Below are 20,376 nucleotides of genomic sequence, written 5' to 3' on the forward strand. Positions count from 1 at the left end.
AGATAGATGTTGTTTGCGTAGGATTTCCAGAAATTAGTCGTCACCTTTATTTATATAGCACCTTTTACAATACAGATTGTTTCGAAGCAGCTTTACAGAGATAACAGAAAAATAATGTTGTAATAATATTTTTAAATATAAAATTAAATGTCCCCAACTAAGCAAGCCAATAGCCAATAGCGACAAAGGCGAAGAAAGGCGACAGTGGCAAGGAACAAAAACTCCATCAGGTGACAGAATGGAGAAAAAAACTCAGTCGAGGGGCCAGTTCTCCTCTGGCCAACGAATGACCAGTGTTTGATTATGATTCAGGCAGCATTACAGGTCAAAAGTAAGATTGAATCGGAAGATTTTATGCAGTTCATCTGGTTGAAGATCGGACTCATCACGCACGTATGGAGACGAGTTTGTTGAGGATCAGTGCCAATGGCTGTCGTGTTGATGAGGCCTTCACAGGGGAGAGTCTAGTTGACACAAGCTCTGCTGACACTTAAGAGATGTGTTGTGGTCATATCTAGGCGCAAGTCCACCATCTGATCTGGATGCGGCCTGGATCCGGCTGATTACATCATGCGTTGTGGTTGTGTCTAGGCGCAAGTCCACCATCTGATCTGGATACGGCCCAGGTCTGGCTGATTACAGTTAACCTCGGAATAAACAGAAAAACTAAAATTAGCAGAGATGCCATTCTTTTTATGATGTTCCTGGTTCCGGCTGACCTAATTTATGCAGCCTAATAATCATTAAACTGATTTGAATAATAGGAATGTATAGTGTTCTATGTGTATGCCAGGTTGAAGAGATGTGTTTTTAATCTAGATTAAAAGATTTTTAACTGACAGAGTGTCCCCGGTTCCCGGACAATGTTAGGAAGACTGTTCCAAAGTTTAGGTGCTAAATAGGAAAAGGATCTACCGCCAGCAGTCGATTTTGATATTCTAGGTATTATCAACTGGCCGGAATTTTGAGATCGCAATAGACGTGAAGGACTATAATATGTTAAGAGCTCACTCAAGTACTGGGGAGCTAAACCATTTAGTGCTTTGTAAGTAATCAGCAATATTTTAAAATGTATACAATGTTTAACAGGGAGCCAATGCAGTGTTGACAGAACCGGGCTAATATGGTCATACTTCCTGGTTCTGGTAAGTCGAGCTGCTGCGTTTTGGACCAGCTGTAGTTTGTTTATTAAGCGTGCAGGGCAACCACCCATAAGAGCATTACAATAATCTAGCCTTGATGTCATGAACGCATGAACTAATTGTTCTGCATTTGTCATTGAGAGCATATGATGTAATTTATATACATTTTTAAAATGGAAAAAATGCGGTTTTACAGATACTAGACATGTGACTTTCAAATGAAATATTGGTATCAAAGAGCACACCCAAGTTCCTAACTGACGACGAAGACTTGACAGAGCTGCCATCAAGTTTTTGTCACATGCCTGTCTTGTCTTGTGTTGCACATGGGTGTTTTGTTATTTTGGGCCATGTGCTCTTGTCGTTGTCTGATCCCTCCCCCTCGTTTCCTGATTATTGTTTGAGTTCTTCCACCTGTCCCCTCTTGATTTGTTCCCTTCCTAAGTCTCCTCTTGTTTGCAGTGTTTGTCGGATCATTGTCTAATGTCTCCCGTTCCCCGTGATCCCCCGTGATCCTCCGTTCCCCGTGATCCGCGATCCGCTTCATGTTAAAGTTCAGTTGTTGTTTCATTTTTATTCATTGTGTTTTTCCCCCTCGTGGGTTCTTTGCTTTGTGTTTGTTTATTTTTGTAATAAATTACCATTCTCCTGCATTTGAGTCCTCACACCTTTTTTGCCTTGCACGTTCCGTGACATAACGATCCGACCAAATGAGGTCTCAGCAGAGAAGAGGGGCCAAGTCAGAGACCGTTCACGTCCCGTCTGCCCAGTCAGAGAATGTTCACATCACGTCTGCCCAGCCAGGGACTGTTCACGCTCCGTTTGCCCAGTCAGAAACTGTGCACGTCCCGTCTGCCCAGTCTGAGACAGATCAGGAGATGCCCATTCGTGTGGCCGCCAAGGCACTTATGGACTATTTGGAACGTCTGGCTCGGATCCTGGACATGCCGGTATCTGCTATTCCCGAGCCGGAGCCAGTGTCTGTTGTTCCTGAGCCGGAGCCAGTGTCTGTTCTTGAGCCGGAGCCAGTTCCTGAGCTGGAGCCAAGGCCAGTGCCTGTTCCAGAGTCGGAGCTAGTGCAAGTGTCGGCTCCAGAGCCGGAGCCAGTGACAGTGTCTGCTCCTGAGCCGGAGCCAGTGCCAGTCTCTGCTGTTCCAGAGCCGGAGCCAGAGCCAGTGCCTGCTGTTCCTGAGTCAGAGCCGGAGCCAGTGCCTATTCCAGAGCCAGAGCCAGAGCCTGTTCCAGAGCCGGAGCCAGTGCCTGTTCCAGAGCCAGAGCCAGTGTCTGTTCCTGAGCCGGTGTATGTTCCTGAGTCATTGTCTGTTCCTGAGCCGGAGCCAGTGTCTGTTCCTGAGCCGGAGCCAGTGTCTGTTCCTGAGCCGGAGCCAGCGTCTGTTCTTGAGCCGGAGCCAGTGTCCCCAGATGGGATGGCCGCCGCCGAGTTGGTGTCTGTTCCTGCTCCCGAGCCGGTGTCTGCTGTTCCTGAGCCAGTGTCTGCTGTTCCTGAGCCGGTGTCCGTTCCTGTGCCCGAGCTGGTGTCTGTTCCTGAGCCGGTGTCTGTTCCTGAGCCGGGTTCTGTTCCTGAGCCAGGTTCTGTTCCTGTGCCGTGGTCGCCCGAGGGGACGTCTTCGCCCTGGTCGTCACCGCCCTGGCCGCCCAAAGGGGTCTGCTTCGCCCTGGCCGCCCGAGGGGTCTGCTTCGCCCTGGCCGCCCGATGGGTCGTCTGCTTCACCCTGGCCGCCCGATGGGTCGTCTGTTTCGCCCTGGCCGCCCGATGGGTCTTCACCGCCCTGGCCGCCCGATGGGTCTTCACTGCCCTAGCCACCCGAGGGGTCTTCACCGCCCTGGCCGCCCGAGGGGTCTTCGCGCCCTGGCCGCCCTGAGGGGTCTTCGCCGCCCAGGCCACCCGTGGGGTCGTCGCCGCCCTGGCTACCCGAGGTGTCTTGGTCGCCCTGGCCGCCCGAGGGGTCGTCGCCGCCCTGGCCGCCCGAGGGGTCTTCGCGGCCCTGGCCGCCCGAGGGGTCTTCACAAACCCTGGCCACCCGAGGGGTCTTCAGCTTCGCCCGGGCCGCTCGATGAACTGTCCGCTTCGCCCGGGATTCCCAATGAACGGTCTACTTCGCTCTGGTCGACTGATGGACTATATGCTCCCCTCTGGTCTGTCCCTCCCGTCCCGCCCTGGTCACCCGAGGGGTCTTGGCCGCCCTGGCCGCCCGAGGGGTCTTCGCCACCCTGGCCGCCTGAGGGGTCGTCTCCGCCCTGGCCGCCTGAGGGGTCTTCGCCGCCCTGGCCGCCTGAGGGGTCTTCGCCGCCCTGGCCGCCTGAGGGGTCTTCGCCGCCCTGGCCGCCTGAGGGGTCTTCGCCGCCCTGGCCACCCGAGGGGTCTTCAGCTTCGCCCGGGCCGCTCGATGAACTGTAGGGAGGGGGTAATGTCAAATGCCTGTCCTGTCTTGTGTTGCACATGGGTGTTTTGTTATTTTGGGCCATGTGCTCTTGTCGTTGTCTGATCCCTCCCCCTCGTTTCCTGATTATTGTTTGAGTTCTTCCACCTGTCCCATCTTGATTTGTTCCCTTCTTAAGTCTCCTCTTGTTTGCAGTCTTTGTCGGATCGTTGTCTAATGTCTCCCGTTCCCCGTGATCCGCTTCATGTTAAGGTTCAGTTGTTGTTTCATTTTTATTCATTGTGTTTTTCCCCCACGTGGGTTTTTTGCTTTGTGTTTGTTTATTTTTGTAATGAATTACCATTCTCCTGCATTTGAGTCCTCACACCTTTTTTGCCTTGCACGTTCCGTGACAGTTTTAGACAGTATTCTAGGTTATCACGTGAGAATTTTTTGTCCAATAATTAGAATATCTGTTTTTTCAGAATTGAGTAGTAGGAAATTATTAGTCATCCAGTTTTTTATATCACCTATGCATTCCATTAATTTTGTGAATTGGTAAGTTTCGTCAGGGCATGAAGAAATATAGAGCTGAGTATTGTCAGCATAACAGTGAAAACTAATTCCATGCTTCCTAATAATATCTCCTAAGGTTAGAATTTACAGAGTGAACAGCAGTGGTCCTAGTACTGAGCCTTGTGGCACGCCATACAGAACTTTTGATCGATAAGACATCTCTTCATTTACAGCTACAAAGCTGATAATGGTCAGATACGTATCATTTAAACCATGCTAATGCAATTCCACTAATCCCAGCATAATTTTTGAGTCTATTTAAAAGAATGTTGTGGTCAATAGTATCAAATGCAGCACTAAGATAGAGTACCACTAATAGAGAGATACAACCACTATCGGGTGAATAGAGCAAATCATTTCTGACTCTGATGAGAGCTGTCTCAGTAGTATGGTATGGTCTAAATCCTGACTGAAAATCCTTGCAGATACCATTTTTTTCTAGAAAGGGACATAGTTTGACATCTTTGACTGAAAAGGTAGATTCGAGGTCGATCAGTTATTAACTAATTATTTAGGATCAAGTTGCTTTTTTAACAAGCAGTTTAATCAAAGCCAGATTAAAAGTTTTTGGTACGTATCCTAATGACAAAGATGAATTAATGATATTAAGAAGAGGATCTATGACCTCTGGAAGCATCTCTTTCAATAGCTTAGTCGGTATAGGGTCTGACATGTTGTCGATTTAGATGATTTAATGAGTTTAGAAAATTGTTCCTCTCCTATAGCAATGAATAAATAAAATTGTTCCTCAGGGAGACTACAATGCACTGTCTGATGCGATACTGTAGTAGACGGTTCCATGTTATTATTTTCTCCCTGATATTATCAATCTTGTAAGTAAAGAAGTTCATAAAGTCATTACTGCTGTGCTGCAGAAACGTCTCGGGTTGAAGCTTTATTTCGTTAATTTAGCCACTGTTTCAAATAAATACCTAGGGTTTTGTTTATTTTTTTTCTAATAGGGTTGATAAGCAGATCTAGGAGCTTTTAAGGCCTCTCCGTACGCAATCATGCTCTCTTTCCATGAAATGTGAAAAAAATAATGTTTTCTTACAGTAGTGCTCCATTTTTCTGGCTGCTCTCTTAGGGGCCTGAGTGTGCTCGTTGTACCATGGTGTTGGACTATTTTCTTTAATCTTCTTTAAGCGCAAAAGAGCAACTGTGTCTAAAGTGATGGAAAAGAGAGAGTCAAAAGTTTCTGCCGCAATATCGAGTTCTTCTAAGCTATCTGGGATGCTGAGGAGATGAAACTGATCAGGAATATTATTAATAAAGCAATCATTCGTGGCAGAAGTGATAGGTGTAACATATTTGTAACACGGAGTTGACTTTGCAGCCTTGGCTAAATGAAGTATACACAAGACTAGATAATGATCTGAGATGTCATCACTCTGCTGTAGAATTTCAACGGAATCAACATTGATTCCATGTGATAATATTAGATCCAGAGTATGATTACGACAATGAGTAGGTTACTCATAACTCCAATTGAATTCAGAATGTCTTTAAATGGCAATCCCAATGCATTTTTTTCGTTATCTTCATGTATATTAAAATCACCAACAATTAGGACTTTATCTGCAGCCAGTACTAACTCTGATAGACCTGTATACAGTAGCCAGCACAAATCTCAAACGTGAATTATCATTTACTCTAGATAGTGTTACATTAAGCACCAACACTTCAAAATAATTATATTTAAAACAAGACTTCTCAGTAATTCTGAAGATGTTACTATAAATTACATCAAAACCTCCCCCTTTGCCTTTCAGACGGGGCTCATGTTTATAACAGTAATCTTGGGGGGTGGACTCATTTAAAGTAATGTAATCGTCTGGTTTTAGCCAGGTTTCTGTCAAACACAGCACATCTAGGTTATAATCTGTAATCATATCATTAACAATAAGTTTTTTGAACTAAGGGATTGAATATTTTTTTTGCGCATGTGCAAAAAAATTTTTTTTGCGCATGCGCGTGCGATCTGTGTTTGTGTTTGGAGCTCCGTCGAATTGATTCATTAATCCCTGATTTTCTTCTTTACCACTCATTTATAAACAAGCACTTTCTATTTTTATATCATGTGAACTTATCCTCGACACTATTCCTTATAAAAAACAATCGGATTGCTTTGATATCGCTACTTAGATCCAACTTTCCGAATCTCGGCTACTAGCCTTTAGCCCGCTAGCATTTCACGCGTGGCCTCGCGCCTATCGACCCTCTCATTTTACACCCGTTTGACTGAAAGGATACGTGTTATATCCATCATTTCAGTCCTAAATTAGTAGTGATATTGGTAGTATCACTACTAATTTACTGTTCATCTGTTATAATGGCGAACATATCGGATGTGTGTCTAACGTTACCTCTGAGTGCAGGTGAGGACACATTCGAGCTGGTTTCGGTACGATTGGAGCTGGAGTCGGTGGAGAAGCAGATCCGTGTTCTGCTGGTGAAGCAAGCCGAGCTGCGAGATCGGCGATCAACGCTTGAAACATCACGCGCCGATGCTCACAAGTCAGTGGTTAGTAACTTTTTGACTCCGACTTCGTCTACTCCGTGCGTTTCTCTGCCCAGGAGGACGCGATCATCTCTGCCTTCATTCACTCCGGCACCGAGGCAACACCACGGACCCTGGGTGATCCCACAGCGGAAGACACGAGCCAGGACCAGACCAAGGACTTCCCCCCCCCTCCCGGTCTTCGAGATCTCCACCCGGAACCGCTTCTCCCCTCTTCGCGAGCCGGAACGTGACGCCGCCGTGATCATCGGCACTTCCATGGTCCGTCATGTCCGTGCTACCTCAGGTAAGCGTAAGGTGTGCACTCACTGCTTTCCTGGTGCTCGTGTTCTTGATGTCGCTGCACAGATTCCCGAGATCCTGAACGGTGACGAGCGCGTCGGAGCTGTGGTCCTACACGCGGGGACGAACGACATCAGGCTGCGGCAGACGGAGGTTCTGAAGAAGGACTACAGAAGCCTGATCGAGACGGTTCGCAGCACATCGCCTGAAGCAACGATCATCGTGTCTGGACCGCTTCCCACGTACCGACTAGGACAAGAAAGGTTCAGTAGATTATTTGCTCTAAATGAATGGTTAATGTCATGGTGTAATGAACAGAAACTGCTCTTTGTAAATAATTGGAATCTGTTCTGGGAGCGACCTAGGCTCTACCGTGCTGATGGCCTGCACCCCAGCAGAATCGGAGCGGCTGTTCTGTCGGACAACATCTCCAAGACGTTACACACCATATGACTAGTAAGTCAAAGTCCAAATCACAGTCTTTGCTGTCCCAACTTAATTGATATAAGTAGTGTAGAACATTATATAGAAACTGTGTCTATTCCTCGCTTAGTGAGGCCAAACAATAAATCTAGTGTAGGATCTAGCAAAAATCTTATTGTAATTAAACCAGAAAATCTAAATATCAGTGAAAAAAAACAACTTCTAAAGCTAGGTCTTCTAAACATTAGATCGCTCACACCTAAGGCGGTTATTGTAAATGAAATGGTCACAGATAATAGTTTCGATGTACTTTGCCTTACTGAAACCTGGCTTAAACCAAATGATTATTTCGGTCTAAATGAGTCCACTCAACCAGGATACTGTTATAAGCATGAGCCCCGTCTGATCGGTCGTGGCGGCGGTGTTGCAACAATCTATAGAGATATTCTTAATGTTACTCAGAAAACAGGTCACAGGTTTAATTCGTTTGAAGTACTTGTGCTAAATGTTACGCTCTTAGATGCAAGAAACAAATCCATATTATCTCTAGCCTTGGCTACCCTATATAGACCTCCAGGGCCCTATGCTGATTTCCTAAAAGAGTTTGCATACTTTCTCTCAGATCTATTGGTCAATGTCGATAAAGCAATAATTGTTGGAGACTTTAACATACACGTAGATAATACAAATGATGCGTTAGGGACTGCGTTTACAGATTTATTAAACTCCTTTGGGGTCACGCAAAACGTCAGTGGTCCCACTCATCGTCTAAATCATACACTAGATTTAATTATATCATATGGAACCAATCCAACTGATATAAATATTATACCGCAAAGTGATGATCTCACTGATCATTACATGGTAACTTGTATAATACGTACTGCTGAAATTTGTCACGTTGCGCCACGTTATCGACCAGGCAGAACAATCCTTCAAACCACTATAGATAGATTCTCAAATAGCTTACCTGATCTATCTCAGCTGCTCAGTGAACCCAAACAAACAGATGAACTAGAGGAAATGACTAGCAGTTTGAGCACCATGTTCTCTAGTACACTAGATATTGTTGCTGTCACGATTCATGAGTTCGCTGTTTTCTTCATGTCTCGTGTCATTGTTGTTGTGTGTGTGTGAGTGGGCGTGGCCGCTCGTGCCACTGATCAGCGTGCCAGCTGATCTCGTTCCCTGCACCAGCTGCTGCCAATTCACTCACCTATAAAGACTCAACACACTCTCCTCTCTTTGTCAGATCGTTGGTTTGGTGTTCTCTGTGTCGTGCTTCGTGTTCCTGTCGCAGTCTGTTCCAGTTGAGTTCCTGTTCGGTGTCTTCGTGTCCTGTCTCGTCTGGATGTCCATCTGCACTGGATTCACCATCACCCGCACCGGTATCACCACCACCTGCACGCTGACCACTGAGTCCCTGCGCCACCATCTGCAGTGTTCCTCGTGATTGTCTTTGTGTCTTCTGACCATTAATAAAAGAGTCAACTTGCATTTGCTTCCGTCCAGTTCTTGTGACAGAACGATCTGACCTACAATGGAAGCAGCAGGGGAAACAGCCTCTTCCTTGGAAGACTTCATCAAGACCTGCATGGCGCGGATGGATTCCCAGGAGAGGAATACTAATGAATCGGGTCGAGCTATTCAAGCTCTTGTGGCGCAGGTGTCCGAGCTCACCCAGCGATTCCAACTGATGCAAGCTCCCACTGCGCCACCCACACCAGCCGTTCCTCTCGTACCACCAGAGAGCGCCTCCCAGTCAGAGCCCCGCTTACCTGTTCCTGAGTCCTACAACGGTGAGCCGAACTTTTGCAGAGCATTCCTAACTCGCTGTTCGATGCACTTCTCTTTGCAGCCCAGGACCTTTGCCAGTGAACGCAGTAAGGTCGCGTTCGTGCTCACTCTTCTGACTGGGAAGGCAGCGCTATGGGGAACGGCGGTGTGGGAGAACCAAGACTCGTGCTGTAACTCGTTCCAGACACTCGCCGCCGAGATGAGAAGAGTTTTTGACCGTGCGGTCGCGGGAAGAGAGGCGGCCCGGATTCTAGCAGACCTCAAGCAAGGTGAAGGATCTGTATCTGATTACTCTATCGAGTTCCGGACCTTGGCGGCAGAGTGTCAGTGGAACGAGGAGGCGCAGTGGGATATGTTCCTGCATGGGCTGGCTGACCGCGTCCAGAGAGAGATTTATGCCCTGGACTTACCTACTACCCTCAATGGGCTGATCGAGTTGGCACTCCGTGTGGACTCCCGACTCTCCAGAGTCGAATCTCGGAGGTTACCCGCACGGGTATCTGGAGCGGCGGAGACTTCGCGAACCAGCGGCGGGGACGCGGTCAGCCCCGTCTACGATCACGAGCCCATGCAGGTCGGGCGAGCTCGGCTTTCCCGGGAGGAGAAGGAGAGGCGGAGGTCCCAGGGCCTTTGCCTTTACTGTGGGGCAGCAGGACATTTTGCTTTCAACTGCCCGGTAAAAGGCCAAGCCCGGCAGTAAACCTGAGGCTACTGTCGGGTGGGATCTCCGCCGAGAAGACCTCATCAACATCAACGCTCCTCCCGGTAAGACTCAGGTGGTCCGTTCACTCTCACGACTGTCAAGCACTACTGGACTCTGGGGCTGAAGGTAACTTCATGGACCACACTTTTGCACTCAGGATTCAGGTTCCCCTTCTACCCCTCAGTCACACCATCGCAGTGCACGCGATTAACGGACAAACACTCCCTACCATCTCTTATACCTCTGGACCCCTCACACTCAGCGTATCCGGCAACCATTCCGAAACCATCTCTTTTTATATCTTGGACTCCCCCCTGGCACCCATTGTTTTAGGTCATCCCTGGCTCCTCAAACACAATCCCAAAATAGACTGGCAGCAGAGATCAGTGTCTGAATGGAGCAATAAATGTCATGAGTCCTGTCTTGTGTCTGCTTGTCCGTCTGTTTCTGTTTGTACGTTTCAGGAGGAAGCAGCGGACTTGTCAAGCGTGCCCACGGAGTACCTAGACCTGAAGGAGGTGTTCAGTAAGTCTCGTGCTGCTTCTCTTCCTCCGCATCGTCCCTATGACTGTGCTATAGAGTTATTGCCAGGTACGTCTCCGCCTAAAGGCAAGTTATATTCACTTTCTGTCCCAGAGAGGGAGGCTATGGAGAAATATATTTCTGATTCTCTAGCAGCGGGGTTCATCCGTCCCTCCTCTTCTCCAGCGGGGGCGGGGTTCTTTTTTGTGGGGAAGAAGGATGGGTCTTTGCGACCTTGTATTGACTACCGGGGGCTGAACAACATCACGGTAAAGAATACTTATCCTTTGCCGTTGATGTCTTCAGCCTTCGAGAGGTTGCAAGGAGCATCTATCTTCACAAAGTTGGATTTACGTAATGCCTATCATTTGGTCCGCATCAGGAGGGGGGATGAATGGAAGACTGCTTTTAATACCCCCAGGGGGCACTTTGAATACTTGGTCATGCCTTTCGGCTTGTCCAACTCCCCAGCGGTCTTCCAGGCACTCGTCAATGACGTGCTGCGAGATATGGTCGACCAATTCATATATGTCTACCTGGATGACATATTGATTTTTTCTTCTTCTCTCCAGGAACACGTGCAGCACGTTCGACGAGTGCTTCAGAGACTGCTAGAGAATGGGCTTTTTGTCAAGGCGGAGAAATGCGCTTTTCATGCACAGTCTGTTCCTTTCCTTGGGTACATTGTGTCGTCTGAGGGAGTGCGTATGGATCCTGAGAAGGTTAAGGCTGTGGTAGATTGGCCAAGTCCAGATTCCCGTAAGGCCCTACAGAGGTTTTTGGGGTTCGCCAATTTTTACCGACGATTTATTCGCAATTTCAGCCAACTAGCCTCGCCTCTGACCGCCTTGACCTCTCCCAGAACGGCGTTCAGGTGGTCAGACGCAGCGGAAGCTGCGTTTGCCAAACTGAAAGGCCGCTTTGTTTCAGCCCCCATCCTGGTTACCCCTGATTCATCACGTCAGTTTGTGGTGGAGGTCGATGCGTCAGAGGTGGGGGTAGGTGCAGTACTATCCCAACGCTCTCTCACAGACGACAAGATGCACCCATGCGCGTTTTTGTCCCATCGATTATCCCCTGCCGAACGTAACTATGATATTGGTAATAGAGAGTTGTTGGCAGTCAAATTGGCATTGGAGGAATGGCGCCACTGGTTAGAAGGGTCGGGGGTACCTTTTGTCGTCTGGACAGACCATAAGAATTTGGAATATATCAGAACTGCTAAAAGATTGAACTCTAGGCAGGCTCGGTGGGCACTTTTTTTTTCGGACGTTTTGACTTTTCTCTCTCGTACCGCCCGGGCTCCAAAAACATCAAGCCCGATTCTTTATCGCGCATTTTTGACCGTTCCGATCGCCCGTCTACTCCCGAGAGCATTTTTCCAGAGACTCTAATTATCTCTACTCTCACATGGGAGGTCGAATCGAAGGTCAAGACGGCCTTACAAGGGGTAACGCCTCCGGTCGGTTGCCCACCGAACCGTTTATTTGTGCCAGAGGAATTACGGTCCGACGTTGTTCAGTGGGGGCATTGTTCCAATGTGGCTTGTCATCCAGGAGTTAGCCGCACTACATCTTTAGTCAAGCAACGATTTTGGTGGCCTCGTATGGCTCGCGACGTTCACAGTTTTGTTTTGGCTTGCTCAGTTTGTGCCACTGGTAAGACTTCCAATCGACCCCCAGATGGGCTCCTTCAACCGCTGCCGGTTCCTTCGAGACCCTGGTCCCACATCGCTCTAGATTTCGTCACCGCCCTCCCACCCTCTCAGGGTAACACGGTAGTTTTAACCGTGGTGGACCGGTTCTCGAAGGCGGCCCACTTTATTCCCTTGCCCAAATTGCCCTCAGCCAAGGAAACAGCGGTAACAGTCGTTAACCACGTCTTTCGGTTACATGGCCTCCCGACAGACGTGGTTTCCGACAGAGGTCCCCAATTTGTGTCCAAATTTTGGCAAGAATTTTGTAGATTACTGGGTGCGACTGTTAGTTTGTCCTCAGGGTTTCATCCCCAGAGCAATGGCCAAACTGAGAGAGCCAACCAAGATTTGGAGAGAACGTTGCGATGTATGGTTTCCAAGAATCCTTCCTCATGGAGCCAACAACTGTCAATGGTGGAGTACGCCCACAATTCATTACCAGTATCATCCACGGGCCTATCTCCGTTTGAGTGTAGCATAGGGTACCAGCCACCAATTTTTCCTAGTCTGGAACCCGAGGTCGCGGTTCCCTCCGCTCACGCCTTTGTCCAGAGGTGTCATCGCACTTGGACTAGAGCCCGAGAGACTCTACTCCAAGTGGGAGCGCGCACCAAGGCCAAGGCTGATCGCCACCGGCGGAGGCCTCCCGTATACGTCGTCGGTTCCAAAGTGTGGCTTTCTACCAAGAACATTCCTCTCCGCTCCGTCTCGAATAAGCTTGCTCCCAAATTCATTGGTCCGTTTACTGTCACCAAAATCATTAGTCCGGTGGCAGTCCGCCTCAATCTTCCTCCAGTGTACAGGAGAATTCATCCCGTGTTTCATGTATCCAAAATTAAGCCCGTTTTTCGTTCTCGTATTAATCCGCCTGTCCCGGTTCCCCCACCGCCGCGACTCGTAGACGGGGAGACCACATATTCGGTTTATCGTATTCTGGACTCAAGGCGGAGGGGACGCGGGTTCCAGTACTTGGTGGACTGGGAGGGTTACGGTCCGGAGGAGAGAAGTTGGGTGCCTGCTAGAGACATTCTGGATCACTCCCTTATTGATGATTACAATCGACAGGTAAGGGAGTCTGGGGACGCCAGGAGGCGTCCCTAGGAGGGGGGGTACTGTCACGATTCATGAGTTCGCTGTTTTCTTCATGTCTCGTGTCATTGTTGTTGTGTGTGTGTGAGTGGGCGTGGCCGCTCGTGCCACTGATCAGCGTGCCAGCTGATCTCGTTCCCTGCACCAGCTGCTGCCAATTCACTCACCTATAAAGACTCAACACACTCTCCTCTCTTTGTCAGATCGTTGGTTTGGTGTTCTCTGTGTCGTGCTTCGTGTTCCTGTCGCAGTCTGTTCCAGTTGAGTTCCTGTTCGGTGTCTTCGTGTCCTGTCTCGTCTGGATGTCCATCTGCACTGGATTCACCATCACCCGCACCGGTATCACCACCACCTGCACGCTGACCACTGAGTCCCTGCGCCACCATCTGCAGTGTTCCTCGTGATTGTCTTTGTGTCTTCTGACCATTAATAAAAGAGTCAACTTGCATTTGCTTCCGTCCAGTTCTTGTGACAGTTGCACCAATTAGATTAAAAAAGGTTAGAGAGAAAACTAAAGCACCATGGTACAACAGTGCTACGCATGCAATCAAGAGAGAAACTCGTAACTTAGAGCGTAAATGGAAACAAACTAATTTAGAGGTCTTTAGAATCGCGTGGAAAGACAGTATGTCACGTTATAAAAAGGCTCTAAAAGCAGCCAGGGCTGAGCATCTCCGCAAACTAATAGAAAATAACCAAAATAATCCAAGGTTTTTATTCAACACCGTGGCTAGACTAACAAATAAACAAACATCACCAGAGCAAAATATTCCATTACAATATAGTAGTAATGATTTTATGAATTACTTCAATGAGAAAATAGAAAGCATCCGAAACACAATTGTAAATATACAATCCTCTATGATGTCTTATGATTCAGCCTCAATTATGGCCCCTCTAGAACAACTACACCGCTTTACAACTATAGGACAGGAAGAGCTAAATAAACTTATCATTGCATCGAAACCAACAACATGTTTATTAGATCCAATACCCACTAAACTACTGAAAGAAGTGTTACCTGTAGTCGAAGAGCCTCTTCTTAATATTATTAACTCGTCTTTATTTTTAGGTCATGTTCCAAAAATATTCAAGCTGGCAGTAATAAAACCTCTCATTAAGAAACCGCAATTAGATCCAAATAACTTAGCAAATTACAGACCCATCTCAAATCTTCCATTTATGTCTAAAATACTAGAAAAAATTGTGTCCGCTCAATTGTGCTCTTTCTTACAAGAAAATGATATCTATGAAAAATTCCAGTCGGGATTCAGACCGCATCATAGCACAGAAACTGCGCTAGTTAAAATTACAAATGATTTACTTTTAGCTTCTGACCAAGGCTGTATCTCAATACTAGTTCTACTCGATCTAAGCGCTGCGTTCGACACTATCGATCATAAAATACTCCTGGATCGACTACAAAACTACACTGGTGTTCAGGGACAGGCATTAAGCTGGTTTAGATCTTACTTATCAGACCGTTACCATTTTGTCTGTCTAAATGGGGAAAAATCAAAGATAACGTCAGTAGACTATGGAGTGCCGCAAGGATCTGTGTTAGGCCCTCTGCTATTCTCAATATACATGCTGCCACTTGGTAATATTATAAGAAAACATGGAATTAATTTCCACTGTTATGCTGATGACACTCAATTATATATCTCATCACGACCAGATGAAAACACTAACTTATCTAAATTGACAGAGTGTCTAAATGATATAAAATGCTGGATGACGTGTAATTTCCTGCTATTAAATTCAGATAAAACGGAGGTACTACTTATTGGTCCAAAAAACTACCCACAAAATCCCTTACAATACAACTTTAATTTAGAAGGATGTCCTGTTACTTTATCCACTACAGTAAAAGACCTGGGTGTTATACTAGACCGCAACTTGACTTTCGAAAATCATATTTCATATATTACAAGAACAGCCTTTTTCCACCTTAGAAACATTGCTAAGCTACGCAACATGCTATCTGTTTCTGATGCAGAAAAGTTAGTTCATGCATTCATGACCTCGAGACTAGATTACTGTAATGCTTTATTAGCTGGCTGTCCTGCATCCTCAATCAACAAGCTACAGTTAGTGCAAAATGCAGCTGCTAGAGTTCTTACTAGATCAAGAAAATATGATCATATAACTCCTATTTTATCATCTCTACACTGGTTACCTATTAAGTTACGTATCAATTACAAAGTATTCCTACTGACCTATAAAGCCCTAAATGGTTTAGCTCCTGCGTATTTAACAGACCTTCTATCGCCATACAATCCATCGCGCTCTTTAAGATCACTAAATTCGAGGCTTCTGGTCATTCCTAGGATATCTAAGTCCACTAAAGGAGGGAGGGCGTTCTCGCATTTAGCTCCTAAACTCTGGAATAGCCTTCCTGATATTGTCCGAGACTCAGACTCGCTGTCCCAGTTTAAAACTAGATTAAAGACGCATCTCTTTAACCAAGCATTCACTTAATGCTTAACCTTTAATACTACTGCTGAATCAGTTCGAATGCATTAACATTATGAACATCAGCTATGCTAATTATTTCCCATCTGCCTTTCTGCTGTTATCTCGGGACGCTAGTCCCGAGGTAAATAGCGTTCGTCAGCTCCAGTTTGTATCCAGCCTCTCACGGAGACTTCAGATGCCCCAACGCCTGTGAAGAGACGACTCGACGCCTGTGAAGAGACGACTCAAAGCCGGCGATATGTTATGCCATAAATTAATACTTGATTAACTAACTGTATTTTTCTATGTACATTTCCAAAATGCAATTTCTGTAAAGCTGCTTTGAGACAATGTGTATTGTGAAAAGCGCTATACAAATAAATTTGAATTGAATTGAATTGAATATTCAGCAACTCGAGCTTTATCATTTGTTCATCTGTATTATATCTGTTTTTTATTTGTTGAACATCAATTCAATTTTTACCCTTAAATGGGTTTAGGAGTTTTTTGGATACTAGTGCAAGTGACAGTGTGTCCATTTTTAGACATACACCAGGGGCCGTATTCACAAAGAATTTTATTTTACCACTAGGAGTACTCCTAAATCCCATTAAAATATTTTAGCTAGGAGTTTTCTCTTAAAAGTTATTCACAACGCCTTTCAGACCTACTCTTAGTAAGGAAAAATGACAACTCCTAAACTAAGAGTGAGTCTTCGTTGCTATGGATGACGTCAATTCTCATGCACGAGTTTCCTCGCAATGATCACGGTGATTGGTTGTTAGATGACAGGGCCATCATGCGGAACATAACACAGACGCAACAAATCATGGAATTACGACATCTAAATATGTCTGTGTCCTACACAAAATAATAATAGTAATGTCATCGAAATGCATATATAATGACATGTTTGTGCAGGCCCCAGTGAAGTGTAATTCTAAAAAGGCAGAAAGAGAGAGAAAAGTGGTGAATTCAATTAAATTAAATTAAGGTAGCCTAATACCCTAATGAAACCGCCACTTGCCTAATAATGAAAAACGACACTTGCATTAACACTTGCTTGGTTAATTGACATCCTATTAGTATAGAAGCTTGTTTCCGCCACTGAATAAAAATAAATTAAAATAATTGCGACTTTTTATCTCACAATTGCGAGATATGAAGTCAGAATTGTGAGAAATAAAGTCGCAGTTCTGAGATAAAAAGTCGCAATTAGCTTTTTTATTTTTCATTCTGTGGCGGAAACAAGCTTCCATAGCCTAAATAGACTACTTAAAGCAAGTAAATGTTGCTCCTATTGAAGTAATGTAATAGTTGAATGACGGTGGATTATGAACTCGCCAAAACGAAAAAGAAAGCCCAACTGGACGCAGGATCAGTTACTGCTGCTGGCCCAGTTGGTGCTGAAAAAATAAAAAAATAAAAATAAAAGGGAAATTCGACACTGGGATATCAAGTAAAACTAAGCGTGAGACATAGGAGAAGATTTGTTTGCAGATCAATGCAGCATTCCCGCTTGTGTCGCAGACCCCGGATGACTGCGAGGCGGTGATATGCGCTACAATCCTTTGTGAATAGGTCTTAGTGAGTTAGGAGCAGTGTTGGGGGTAACTTATTACAAGTAACTTGAGTTATGTAATCAGATTACTTTTTCAAGTAACTAGTAAAGTAACGCATTACTTTTTCAATTTACAACAAAATATCTGAGTTACTTTTTCAAATAAGTAACGCTAGTTACTTTTTCACATTTATTGACTGACAGCTCTCCTGTCCCCATGTTGAGAGAAATAAAGTGAGGTGTTGTGTGCATTTGCATTGAACATGCATTTACTCATCTCACTTGCACTAAAACATTCAGTATTCCTCAAAATGAATAAAAACAGTCAAATGCAATCTCAGAATTTTGTGCAAAAGTTTCATAATTAACTATGTTAAATTACACAAATATACTTTATGTATTTAATCTCATTTTATTAACCAATGTCTTTGCTGCTGACCTACAATGATCTAATTCAACCATACTAATAAGCAAAAATGACTTTAGATTAGGTTTAGAAATAAGAGTGTTGAACTTCCTTCTCCTGTATCCTATTGTTATTTAATCAAGAACAGCAGCAGCTGAAAGGTTTGTTTGAGCGGCGCCCTCTACTGTACAGTAGTAAATATGCATTTCCTTCAGCCTTAGGCTTATTCATTTAACTTTTGATGTGAAAGGGCCTTAACAATTGGCAAAAATATTGTTTTAGCTGTTATTAAAAAACAAACAAACAAGCCCATGCAGGTGAGAAAAAGTAACGCAAAAGTAATGTAATGCATTACGTTCCATAAAAAGTAACTAAGTAACGTTATTAGTTACTTTTTTGGGGAGTAACGCAATATTGTAATGCATTACTTTTAAAAGTAACTTTCCCCAACACTGGTTAGGAGTCCTCTCGACTTCTTTTAAGCTGTCCCAGACTTAGGTGCTACTTTTAGGGCTAAAATGCTTCGTGAATTACTTTTAGTGAAAAAAATTAGGAGTCCTAAAGTTAGGAGTGACACGCCCATTATTTTTAGGAGTTGCTACTAAATTCGCCAGTTAGGAGCTACTTTTAGCCTTAAAATTCTTTGTGAATACGGCCCCTGATGCATAGTAAAACAGACTCAAGTTTTTGTTTTTGTTTTTTACAAATAATGCATTATAACGTAGGACAATAGTATGTACTATTACATTGAATGTTGCCACAGGTTTGTATAACATTATACAGTGATCCAGTGGGAAACTTAAACCATTTATTGAAATTATCAAGCCATAAATAGTAAATATGTGTAATTTTGGTCAGTTTTATGACTTTATACCAGTTTGTATTATACTTAAATGGAATATATTGCTGTTTATTTTTACTGTGAGCCTCATTACTGCTAAAATAAGTGGTACCACCAGTACGTATAGGGCTATTTTTCACTTAATGCATTATAATGTAGGACAATAGTGTCAGGGTTCTGTCACTTATGTCTAGTTTATTTCTTGGTTTTCTGACACTCCTGTTTTGTTAATGTCTTTGAGTAGGCGCGCGGCTTTATCTCAAGCCGTGCGCTCTCTTGTCTGTATGCCTTGTTACATGTGCGGGGCGTGGTGTCTGTCTAGTTTGGTTTCGGTTCTGTGTCGGGATTCGGACATTCATGCTCCGTGTGTTTGTCCTCTGTTGTGAGCGCACAGGATGTGCTTATGCTCGTTCTTGTGCACTCTGTCTTGTAGTGTGAGTGTGCAGTTTCGAGTTCGTCGTCTGTCATGTTGCTGTCATGAAATATGTTTAACTTATAACAGGTATTATTATTAATTATTATTATTATTATTATTATTATTATTACTACTAACCCAGTTTATATTATTATGGCATGTGTTGCTGTTTATTTTTACTGTGAGCCTTATTACTAATAAAAGTGACGATGAGGGCTCTGATGAGGAAGACGATGACATGGCAGACCGAGGCTTCCTCCCACTTACCCACACCCTGGACACTCCATGCCCGAGTGACATGGGCCCCTCTGCCAAGAGCAAGAGTACGGCCTGCAGTGGAGGAGCTTGAGGATTCGGACGATGACGACAATAATGAGAGCGAGGACAAAGACTAGCCAGCACCATAAGCCCAAGGGGCCCACGAAGAAGGGGAAGCCAGCAGCCAGGATAACCACCTGGAAGAAGATTGACATGGACAACCAACCCCTGCCTGAGTTCCAGCACTTTCCCCCTGACTTCATTGAGACTCCCTATAGTTCCCCCATGTCATCAAGCATATAACATATCATATCAACTTGTATGCAACCCAGAAGGACTTTAACACCACCTTTACCACCACTGAAGATGAGATGACAATCTTTATGGCTATCCTGCTCTACATGGGGATTTATGAGCTGCCCTCCATTGATGACTACTGGGCAATGGAGACCAGGGTCCATCAAGTTGCAAACCTCATGTCATCTAAGAGGTTCAGGCTGATGAGAAAGCTTGTCCACTTTAATGACAACACCCAGATCCCGGGCACCATTGACAGATTCTGTCAGTTAGTGTTCAGCCTCCTGGTTACTGCCTTCAGGATTGAGCCACAGGCCCCCAAGCAGTCTGTGGATGAGGTTATGGTTCCCTACAAAGGCAAGACAGCTGTAAACCTGAGGCAATACATCAAGAACAAGCCAGACAAATAGGGATTTAAGTTGTTTGCCAGGGCTTCTGAGGATGGCTTTATTCATGTCCTGGTGCTATACCAGGGCAAAACTATGCTGGAGGCCCACGGTTTCCCCATGATGTCTGAACAACAAGCCATGGGTGTCACCAGCCAGTTCTTGTAATTGAGCCATGTCCAACTCCACCACCACAGCCATCTTTGCGGACAACTTCTTCACCAGCCTGGAGATAGTGCGGTACCTCAAAGACAAGGACTGCAGGTACACGGGGACAGCCAGGGACAACTGAATAGGCAAGCCTCCATTGAAGTCTATCAAGGATATGGAGAAAAAGGCTGTCCCTCGTGGTATGCATGACTACGTCACCAGTGATGATGGGATCCTGGGAGGCCATATCCTCAGTCTACCTGTACTGCAGTGATACCAAGAGGAAGGAGCAGGTAAGCTGCCCTGTGTGGATGTGTGGATGGCCTGTCACTAAAGAACTTCCAGATCTAGGTGTTCAGCGGCCGGAACGCGTTAGGGGTTTTCTGTTAGAACAGTGTCGTGTAAGCGCCCCCTAAGTTAATAACTAATGATCGTTTTGACAGAAGTGAATCAATCAAAACTAACTTTAGCTA

The 20,376-nt window shown here is 45.3% G+C and overlaps 1 long non-coding RNA gene across 1 annotated transcript in view; it reads right to left on the minus strand.

The window, feature by feature from the left end:
* LOC143706765 (uncharacterized) overlaps positions 1–16,225 on the minus strand; it is a 613,694-nt gene extending 597,469 nt beyond the window's left edge. Inside the window, exon 1 of the long non-coding RNA XR_013193022.1 lies at positions 16,143–16,225. This is a non-coding gene — a long non-coding RNA (uncharacterized LOC143706765). The remainder of the gene's footprint in view (positions 1–16,142) is intronic.
* Between the last annotated feature and the right edge of the window lie 4,151 nt (positions 16,226–20,376).

Source organism: Siphateles boraxobius, unplaced genomic scaffold, assembly GCF_051911475.1.
Source record: "Siphateles boraxobius isolate OS27281-9 unplaced genomic scaffold, OSU_SipBor_1 41, whole genome shotgun sequence".
Classification (NCBI taxonomy): domain Eukaryota; kingdom Metazoa; phylum Chordata; class Actinopteri; order Cypriniformes; family Leuciscidae; genus Siphateles; species Siphateles boraxobius.